Raw genomic sequence first — 10367 nt, forward strand, 5'->3', positions numbered from 1 at the left:
TCTAAACTTATCATTGATAATTTGCCCTGTTAGAGCATTCATAGCAGTGAAGCTAAAAACTTAGCTATTTGGCACAACAAAAAGTTATTTTATCTATTTTACCTACACACATGCTGCAGTAGTGGATTTATTTTAGCTTTCAACACAATAAAATAATATAAACATCACAAAAAAATAAGATATTTACTATAATAAAATAATATATTTACTACACACAATCATCACAGTCACCCACAAAACCAGGCAAGGAATAATTTTTTTTTTTTTAGCTTTAAACTATAGTGCACATCTATCTAATGTAGCAATGAAGCTAAAAAAAAATAGCTTTAGCTCCAATGCTCTATGGTTATTTTTGAGTTTTGGTGAAACTAAAAAAGCTATATAGCTTTTTAGCTCGACTGCTATAAGTGCTCTTAGCTAGGTGTGAAATTTATTATTAACTTTTTTTTTTTTGGCGTGTTTATGGATTTTGTTTAAGATTAAAGTTAGAGAGACCCCTTAATTTTAAGAAAAAGTTGATTAATGAATAATGATGCAAGACGAGAAATGGGATAATATAGTAGTAGCAGTTACAAAACGACATACCGTTGAGATTAAGGAAACGACATATCATCGAATTGTAGTTATTGAGGCGAGTTTCAGTTAATAAAACAACAATTTCCGCCGTATTAAATTTATAAGTAACGGGCTGTTACCATATATCTCTAGCACGACGCCCATAATTCGATATTTCACATTGATTGAACCTTGACTTAAAAAGTTAGAACTTATCTTTCCGAACTTTCCGGTCCAATACAAATCCTAATTCCTCTGTGAATTCAATTCATCAATCGAGCTTCCAATTTTGCTAAGCAGAGAGAGTGACGGAAGAGAAAAATGATTCATCTTTTGGCGGCTTGGTGGATTAATGACCAGCACAAGCATAGTCATGAATACCCAATAAAGCTTCAATGGAAAATCGAAAAAATGAAACTAGACGCGCGGTTTCAGGAATATATGGAGAAGAGGAAGAAGCAACGTGCTGTTGCCTATGGAGGAGGAGGAGAAGAAGAAGATGTGGGTGTGGCACTGACACCCAAAAACAAGTCAGAGTTTTGTCATGGGATGCCTCTGGTGTGGAGGGAAATATTGATGGGTCTCTCTCACTTTTTCTGCTTTAGAGGTAAATGTATGCTATATTTGGATTTTCCTTGTGTTTATTGTGTTTGGATTGAGGTTTTTTCACCTGGGTTTTTGATTGTTTGTGTTTGCTGTTGCTCTTTTTGATATGGGTATTCTTGAATTGTTTGATTGATTAATGATTATGTTTGTTGAGGGGTATTATAATTGTTGTTGTTGTTGTTGTAATTTTGAGTTAGCAGGAAATGACTAGTTTCATGATGGTAAGCCAGTTTTTTAGTATGATGTCTTGAAGTTGAGTGAAGGGTTTTGTATATGTTAGCTGTCATAGTTGAAAGTTAATTGATAGCATTAGGATGCTAAAAGATTTGTTGTATGAAATGGACTTTCCAGTTCACCTTAGAAGTAGTTGACACAAGGCACTGTGGAATAAAGTTTCATGAATCTTTTTTTTTTTTTTTTTGGGGTGGATAATATGATGCAGGGAAAGCTCCATATAGGAATGTTGAATGTACTGTGCTCATTAGTGTAGGTGTAAGATGTGTGAAGAATAACTCACCACCATTGGTTTAAATTTCTGCCTAGTTGTTCTGATTTCCCTGGATTTCATCCAGTTTTACATTGATGTGGATAAGAAACGAATTATGAGGAGCAATTTCTCTGCATTTAATTAACTTTGAAGCTTTGGGGAGTTGTGGCTTGTGGGACAAACAAGGTTTTGTTATTGCGAAGCATGTCATGAACAAACATATTATTGCTTATGACAGTTAGCAAATCCCCCCTCCCAAAAAAAGATCCTTTTTTTTAAGGAGAATATTTTGGGTTTTCTGGTTTTGTTAATGAATTGGCTTTTACAATGGATCTGAAAATTTTTCACAGTTTTCCTAAATATCTCTCTCTCTCTCTCTCTCTCTGCAAATTTAATCATAATTTGTTGATATTACATGTTGAGGAATACCCCAATAACTTGCACAGATTTGGTATAGTGGATCCTTACCTCTTAACTCTTAATTTAAGTAATTTTTGGCTTTGGGTTGAATAAGTTGAATTTGCTTCATATGGGATTCATGGATTTCCTGGAACTGCTTTAATATTATCTAGTTCTGTGTAGCTGCTTTTGCTTTTAGTTTTTGGGTTTGTTTTTTCTTTTTTATTTTCAAATAAATAATGCCAACCTTTCTTCTAATATTATTTCTTACGAGTTTTCTTTCAGATCATACAATTATAAATTTGTACTTCAATGCGTGTTTTAAAATATTAGATCGAGTATCTTCAAGTTGTGTGATTTGTTGATTCTTATTCATGATGAAATTTGAGATTTTTCTTAAAGCCAAAGAATATTGAATTTAATAATTTGAATGGCATATTTAACTCACTTAAAAAAAGTAGAAGAATGGCATATTGAGTTCTTGACAGCCTCTGGGTTATTTTATTCAGAAGAATGTCGTGACTTATTTGAGTTTTTTCCCCTCTTTCAGATTGGGTTGATGAAGAAGAGTACAGGTTTTTGCAGAGCAGTTTGTAGTTGAATCTATTCTGAAAGTAACAAGACTTTGTAAATAATAAATTAGTGAACCATATTCTGTAAAGGTTTCGTTAAGGCATGTTAATTATAAACCAAAATGTTCTGTTTTTTAGACTATAGTTATTAATAGTTAAGAAAATAGTGCTGATTTATTTTCATGGGATTAATCATAACTTTCTCATGTGTCTCAATGGTTGATTTATTTTCATGGGATTAATTATAACGTTATCCTGTTTCCCAACAGTTGTTGCATCATATGGTAGTCATTGTGAGTATGACATGTTAGTTCTCAATATTTTGTAATTTTGTCAAATTGTTTATTAGGAGAATTTCCACTATTTCAATCATCATTAAGTTTTGGAGCTACAACAGGATGATCATCTTGACTGCCAGCAAAGAAATTCAACTTTTTTGGAAGGAAAAAACTCACTAGTCATGATGGATTGCATTGCAAACATAATAGAGCATATGATATCTATGAGTCAAAGTAATAGTAATAGAATGGTAATTTTGAATGTGCCAGATGTAATTATAAATGTATGTTGAACATCAACTAATGGGGTAGCATGTAGCTTCCCTAACATCAACTTTGGCTCTGTAAACTACTAACTATTTTTATTTGCTAATGGATGCCTTAAGGTAATAGTTAACGATCTATTTTAGGAAAGTTTTGATACAATTTTTATGAGAAATGAAAAAAATTGTCAAAACATTAATTATTATTTTTTTATTTTTTCATAAAAATTTTTTTAAATTGATTGTTAACCATTACTCTAAGGGATCTGTTAATATTTCCCTTAAAAAAAAATGTTATAGAGCCTGAAGCATGAAATTTTGCATTGATCTCTTCAATTATTATTTTGGCTTTGGAGAAACTGATCGGTTTTTAGCATGGAAATCTAAACTTACTTTACCATTCAACTTAGAAATTTATGGAGATCTCTAGAGTGACCAACAAGTTTTCGTCAATTGCCACTAGTAGCTCCTAGAAACAAGATTTGGAAGAGATGTAGAATCTCCCATTAGATATGGCGAATATCTAAAAGATCACTATTCTCTCAATTGTTATGCTACACTCGTGAATCCATATATGATCACTCATTAATGGCTAATTTGGATGGACGGAGAGCACTACTCTCTGTTTTGAACCTATGACTTCCTAGATATATATATATATATATATATATATATATATATATATTTTGAGTAAAGGACTTCATGGATGTTTTTAAAGCTTTTTTTTGTTGGATAATCAAAGCTCTAAGAAGTATTAGAACAACTCATATACCTTTCAACCTATACCTAAAAAGAAAAAAATGTTGGATATATTTCAACAATTTACTTTTGTAATATAGTAAAAGGAATAACACAGATTTAAATATAAGCAATAACACAAATAGATATGATAGACAAGAACAATAAACAAATACTGAATATATTTAAGAAGAAATATGCAAATAATTAAAAACTCACAGACCAAATGCGTGAAGGATGAATAATTTAGATCAAGTCTTGTGTTTGACACAATCTCCTTAAGGCAGATTTCGCCCTCACACAATCACTGTAATGCTTTGAGACTCACGTACGTCTGCCTCCCAGAATAAAATAATCTACAGCACGAAAACAAAGCACACAAGCTCATGCTCTGTGAATTATTCAATGTCTCTTTCTCTCTCTTTGACACAAAATGAAATGCACAAAATATTCTCACTCGAAGAGTTTTCTGAAAAAGTTATTTTTATGAATGAGGGACTATGAAAACTTATACGTTACTGAATAGACACTCTGTTTCAGTGATAATTACTATGCACAGACTAACTGATTCAAAAATTAAAATAATAAAATATTATTATAAATTAGATAAGAGAGTTTACTCCACACGTGCCTAAAGCCTAACTTAATATCCAGCCTAAACTCATATTTTCTATCATTTTTAATGTGGAACTCAACGATTTTCACCACTTATAATAATATCTTCAAATAAATATAAAAAACATCAATTTTTTATTCACTCAATATTATTTTTCTAACAAAAAATACCTCTAAGGTTAAGATAATGTTTATCGATGATGCAAAAGAAAATGGGAATCCAGTCCGCAACAAAGCGCCGCACTGTTGAGTTTATGGAAACGACATGTCACTGAAATAGACTGTTGAGTCTTGGTTTCTAAAACAAAAGATATCGTCGGGTTATAATATTTTGTAAGGGATCGTTGCCATACATCTCTAATGCGACACTCATTGACATTTTTAACTTCGATATTTATCGACACAAAAAAGTTAGAAATTATCTTCTTGTACTTTTGGGCCTTTGGCCCGTTCCGGCCACGCAACTTCCGAGTTACAAAGACAAAGTGAACTTCAATTTGAGTAACACAGAGAGATAACTTTTGGACCCGTTCCGGCTACGCGCAACTTCCGAGTTACAAAGACAAAGTGAACATCAATTTGAGTAACAGAGAGAGAGAGAGAGAGAGAGATGCATCTAATTCCGTCGAAGATGATCAGGGACTCGTTCAAGCATGATTACCTGGTAAAGCTAGAATGGAACCTTGAAAGAATGAAAAGGAAAAAACAGTCTCAGAAACTGTTGGATAACGCAGAAGAAGCTGCCACTCTCGCACCCAAACCCAGTTCAGAGATTCGTTGTGGGCCCCGTATGGTTTACAAACAGATATTGATCGCTCTCAACAGTATTTTCTGCTGTACAGGTAAATTCTATTTTAGATTTTCCTTTTGTTTTGGAGCTTTGGATTGAGGTTTTTTCATGTGGGTTTTTGATTGTTTTTGTTTACTGTTAGCTCTTTTTTGAGATGGGTATTCTGAATTGATTGAATGATTGTGTTTGTTGAGGGATTTGATTCTATTAGCCTCTGTTCTTTGGCTTGGTAGCTTTGTATGATACTGTTATTAATTGTTTGTTGTATGTTGTAATTTTGTGGTAGGAAGTAACAAGCTTGATAATGAGCTAATTTTATAGCGTGATGTGTTTGAAGATGAGTTGTAGAGATTGGTTGTCATGGTTGAAAACATAATTGATGGCACAATGATGCTTAAAGATTTGTTGTGTGGAACCTGTTAACCTTAAAAGTAGTTGACACAAGGCAGTGTGGTTCAGATAGTGTATGGACTTGGCATGGCCGCCACCTAGCATGAACTGTGCTATGCCCACAGTGTGGCCACTGCCCAACACGTGCCATAAGGTGACCGCGCCATGTCCATGACTTGAACTTGGCCTTAGCATGGCCACAACCGTGCACAAAGGGAGGTTATGTTGCCCAACACATGCCCAATGATTATGTAACTCGCCAATAAGGTTCTTTTTTTTTTGGGAGGGTGGGTTGGGTGGTTGGGGAATCTATGTTATAAATCTCAGAGTAGAATCACTGGCCAGACAGAAGAATTTGCTTGGAGTTGGAGTGGATATTATGATGGAGGGAAAGCTCCATATAGGAATGTTCTGTGATCATTAGTATAATTGGTGAGATGTGTGCAGAATGGTCATTTAATTAACTTCTAAGCTTTGAGGAATTGTGGAACAAAGAAAACCAATCCAATTTTTTCTTTCCCACATTTTATTTTGGTTAGAAGTAGGGATAATATTTGTGGTTTTGATGGTGGCTTGTTCTTTCCATTAGATCTGAAAGATTTTCACAGTTTTTTTTCCCTAAATCTCTATCTCCCTCTGTGTGTGTGTGTGTATGTGTAAATTTATCATAATTTGATGATATATGTTGAGGAAAATTCCAATAACTTGAACGGTTTGGTAGAGTAAATCCTTGCATCTTAACGAAACTAATTTGAGTTGGCTTCGGGTTCAATAAGCTGAATTTTTACTGTTTTAATTTCCTTTGCAAACAAAAGTCAAATTATTAGTTGTCTTACTATCTCTTATTGTGTGTTTGTGTATCTTGTGCTGCTTCTATGCCTATAATTTACTTCATTGGAGATTCACGGATTTCCTGGAATTGGTTTAGTATTTTCTAGTTCTGTGCAGTTGCCTTTTCTTTTAGTTTTTGGGTTTCTTTTTTACATGGCTTATTGACAGCCTTCGAGTTAATTTATTCATAAGAATATGGTGACTTATTTGAGTTTTTTCCCCTCTTTCAGATTATACTGATGGAGATGAGTATTGATGCTTTTGCGGAGCAGTCGGTAGTTGAAACCATCCTGGAAGTAACAAGATTTTGTAAATAATAAATTAGTGAACCATATTCTGTACAGGTGTTGTTACAGGCATGTTAATTAGGAACCGAATTGTTCTGTTGTCCAAACTATAGTTAATCAGATCATTCTTAACTAAATAATCTGATTTATCTTCATTGGATTAAATATGACTTTATCATTGTCTCAGATGGTTGTTGCATCAAATGGTAGTAGTCATAATGAGCACACTTATGTTATTTCTCATTATTTTGTAATTTTGTCAGACTGCTCATTTGGAGAATTTCCAGTGTTATTTTACAATCATCTTTTAGTTTTGGAGCCAGAAACTTGGGATTTTGTGCTGTTTCTGTTCTCTTCAATTACTAGTCTGCTGTTTTTGTGCTCGGAGAATCATAGGCCAGGGGCCAGTGGGTAGATGGATATTGTTATTACCGCTACACTGCAGCCCTATTTGTCAGAGCATCCACCTTGGCGGAGTTATTTTTTTTTTTCTTATTTGGTATAAAGTAATTTTATTTATTTTATATATTCATTTTACAAAATATCCAGCATTAGTAGATTAATTTTAGCTTTCAACATAATAAAATAATATAAATATTACAATAAAATAATATATCTAAATAAAAAGTAGTGTGAACGCACAAATAAAATAATCAAAAGCAGAGACGGAGCTAGAACTTTGAGTTAGGGGGGCGGTTTTACTGTTGGTTGTGTGTGGTGGTTTCAACCTCTGATTCTGCTACTTAGCTGCTAAGATTTATTTATTTATTTTTTGTAGGTAAGAACAAAATTATTTTTGTTTAGAATTTTTTAAAAGGCAAGGTTATTTATTTTGGATAAAATTAGTTAATTTTTAGTTTTACTTATAATTTTTTTTGTTGAGTTTTAGGCTTGTATATTTTGTTTTAGATTTTAGATCTATAATTTTTTTTATGGTCATTAAAATGAGGAAAATGCTAGAGTTACAAGTTTTTTTTATAAATTACTGATTGATAAGTGATTACTAGTAAGTAAAAAAATGATGTGAGTGGTGTGCTCGTATGCGAACTGTAGGGTCGTTTTTTGTAGCCCAAAAGATATGGGTTCCCCCAAGCCCAACGAACCCAGAACAATAAATTTGTAGAGAGTGGATCGAAGGTTTAGGCGCTCGCCGGCGTTCATGAAGCATAAACTACTTTTTATTTATTGAAAGATACTAAGAACAATTTACAACTGGGAGATGCTCCTCGGACCATGGCCGAGGAGGTTTTTCCTCTCCAAACCCCTTTCTTTTTCATTTCTCTTTCTTTTTCCCCCCTCCCTTTTACACTTTGCTCCCCTTTCTTATATATCCCTCTCTTCCTCCTCCTGTTGATCATCTATTGGCCTCCCTTCTGACCGTCTGTCCCATCAGAGGTCATATTCATGGTCAGGTGGCTCACCCTGATCGATGTTGCTCTGTTAAGGGGTTACATCCCCATTAATGCGGCCAGAAGGGTTAGGTGAGCGTATTCAATGCCGAGGTGACAGTTCGCCCAAGGCTTGCCCCTTCTTCGTACTTCTGTTGCCAACGCGTGGCACCGGGCCCTCTTCTCCTCGGATATTCCAGGAGTCCCTTAGTAGGGTGGTCCTCGTGTTTTTCCGAGGTCTCGGACGCCCGAGGACAGGCTCATCCTCGGACCCATCATGCATCCTCGGCGTGGGCCATTTGGGCCTGGCTTGGAGTGGGCCAAGGCTACCCGATTTTCTGGCCCCACAGTACCCCCTCAAAATCTTGCTGCACGCATCCTCGGGCAGGGAGAAGGATTTTGACATCCTCGGCCTTACCCCCCCCCCCAGTCAGTACTGGGGTCTATTCATCTGCTCAAGGCACGTCGCTGACATTTCGGAGCACGTAACGTGCCCATCATTAAATTCAGGCGGCTCTGTGCTCCCCACGTCTAATGAGGCGTTACCCATCCAACGGTGGAGGTTCGTCTCGCATTTATGGGCGGGAAAACCCGCATGGTTCCTCTATTTGGGGTATAAATACCCGTACGAACCGCTTCTTCCTGTTTCCCATTTGTAATCAAGAATTCTCGTGCACCCCTCCTGAGTTCAGCCACACTCTTGCACCTCCAGCACAAAAAGCCTGTCCGAGGAGCTCCTCCTCTTTTCAGTAAGTCGCTTTATTCCTCTCTGAGCTCTCTCTCTACTCTTTCTTCTATTTCGCCTGTTCTTTGTTAGTTCTTTTAGGTGTCAACCGGGATGGGTAGGTTTAAGAAATACGTCGATACTGAGGAGGCGATGGAGAAGTTCATCACCGACTACCGAATTCCCGGCAATGTAGGTCTGAGATATTGTGAGGACGGGGATTGACGCATACATAGACAGGAGGGCGATGTGGTAATTCCCATTGTCGCATTCCTTGAAGGGGGGATGACGATCCCCATGGGGCTGGTGATGAGGGATTACCTCACGCACTTCCGGTTGGCCCCCACCCAGTGTGGGATAAACGTCTTTAGGATTCTGGGCTGTGTGGATGCCCTGAACGAGAAGATGGGGCTGTGGTTGACCCACCACAACGTGAACTGGTGTTACAACCTTCAGCTTCTAAAGGGCAAGTCGTATTACCTGAAGACGAGAGACGACAGGGTGCGGCTTATTCAGTATCTCCCCGAGTCCAGCAAGGGGTTCAACGAGGATTTTCTCATCGTGTCAGGGGAGTGGCACGATGGCCTTCACTGCCCAACAACAGAGGGAATACCAGGTGGGGCAGTGGGAAACAGGAGGAGTTTCAAGTTCTCGTCTTTTTTCTTCCCCTCTTTTTTTTTTTTTACTAACGCGGTGGTGCTTTTCGTTTGCAGACTCGCACGGTTTTGAGCGTCACTTCCATCTGGTCAACCGGGAAGATTTGCAGAAGGCGCTGAGAGCGTCGGTGTATATAAATGAGGACGACAATCAGGTTAGGGCCGCCCACATAATTTTGGGGTATAAAACTACCAAGAAATGGTTCTCGATTCTGAAGCACGTCATCCGAGCCAACGATCCTCGGCTTCAGAGGATTACTGTGACCGAGGACGGATTTTCGTTCCCCGAGGAGCCCTCCGACCAGGAAGTTGTCACACTAGCCGTCCCCTCCTCTTCCCAACCGTTCGCCGAGGCCGCCGAGGAAACTCCAAAAGGGGAAGGGGACGCGTTTGATGCTTTCACTCAGCTTGATCAATTCGAGGACCCTCCCGGGGACTTGGGTGATCCCAATTTGACCGAAACAGACCTCCTTGCTTTAGAAGCCCCTCCTCGGTCGAGAATGGGTTACAAGAGGAAGCCCACCACCAACTTGCTGGACCTGATTGAGGGCCGGCTGGGGGAGTCCCAACAGAAACTTCTCACTCCACCTGCGAAGACTAGGTCGACTTTCGCTCAGCAGAAGCTCCCTCCTCCTCCTTCTCGGACGCGCTCACCCTCTGGATCCGTGCCTGCCGACCCCAAGAAGAAGAAGGATAAGGGTAAAAGGCCTGTGGAGGGTAAGATGGTGTCCTCGCAGGAGGAGGATACTACTCTGCGGCCGTCCAAGCAGCTCAAAATAGGCGACAAG

At 37.7% G+C, this 10367-nt stretch overlaps 2 long non-coding RNA genes across 2 annotated transcripts; both read left to right on the top strand.

Annotated features, from left to right (window-relative positions):
- The first annotated feature begins 708 nt into the window (after nt 1–708).
- Nucleotides 709–2800, top strand: LOC112038988 (uncharacterized). The gene is made up of 2 exons (XR_010625710.1): nt 709–1162; nt 2598–2800. It is a non-coding gene; the product is annotated as an uncharacterized LOC112038988 (long non-coding RNA).
- Nucleotides 2801–4792: 1992 nt separating this feature from the next.
- Nucleotides 4793–7114, top strand: LOC112038991 (uncharacterized). The gene is made up of 2 exons (XR_010625697.1): nt 4793–5355; nt 6755–7114. It is a non-coding gene; the product is annotated as an uncharacterized LOC112038991 (long non-coding RNA).
- The last annotated feature ends 3253 nt before the right edge of the window (nt 7115–10367 follow it).

Source organism: Quercus suber, unplaced genomic scaffold, assembly GCF_002906115.3.
Source record: "Quercus suber isolate HL8 unplaced genomic scaffold, Cork oak 2.0 scaffold_616, whole genome shotgun sequence".
Taxonomy (NCBI): domain Eukaryota; kingdom Viridiplantae; phylum Streptophyta; class Magnoliopsida; order Fagales; family Fagaceae; genus Quercus; species Quercus suber.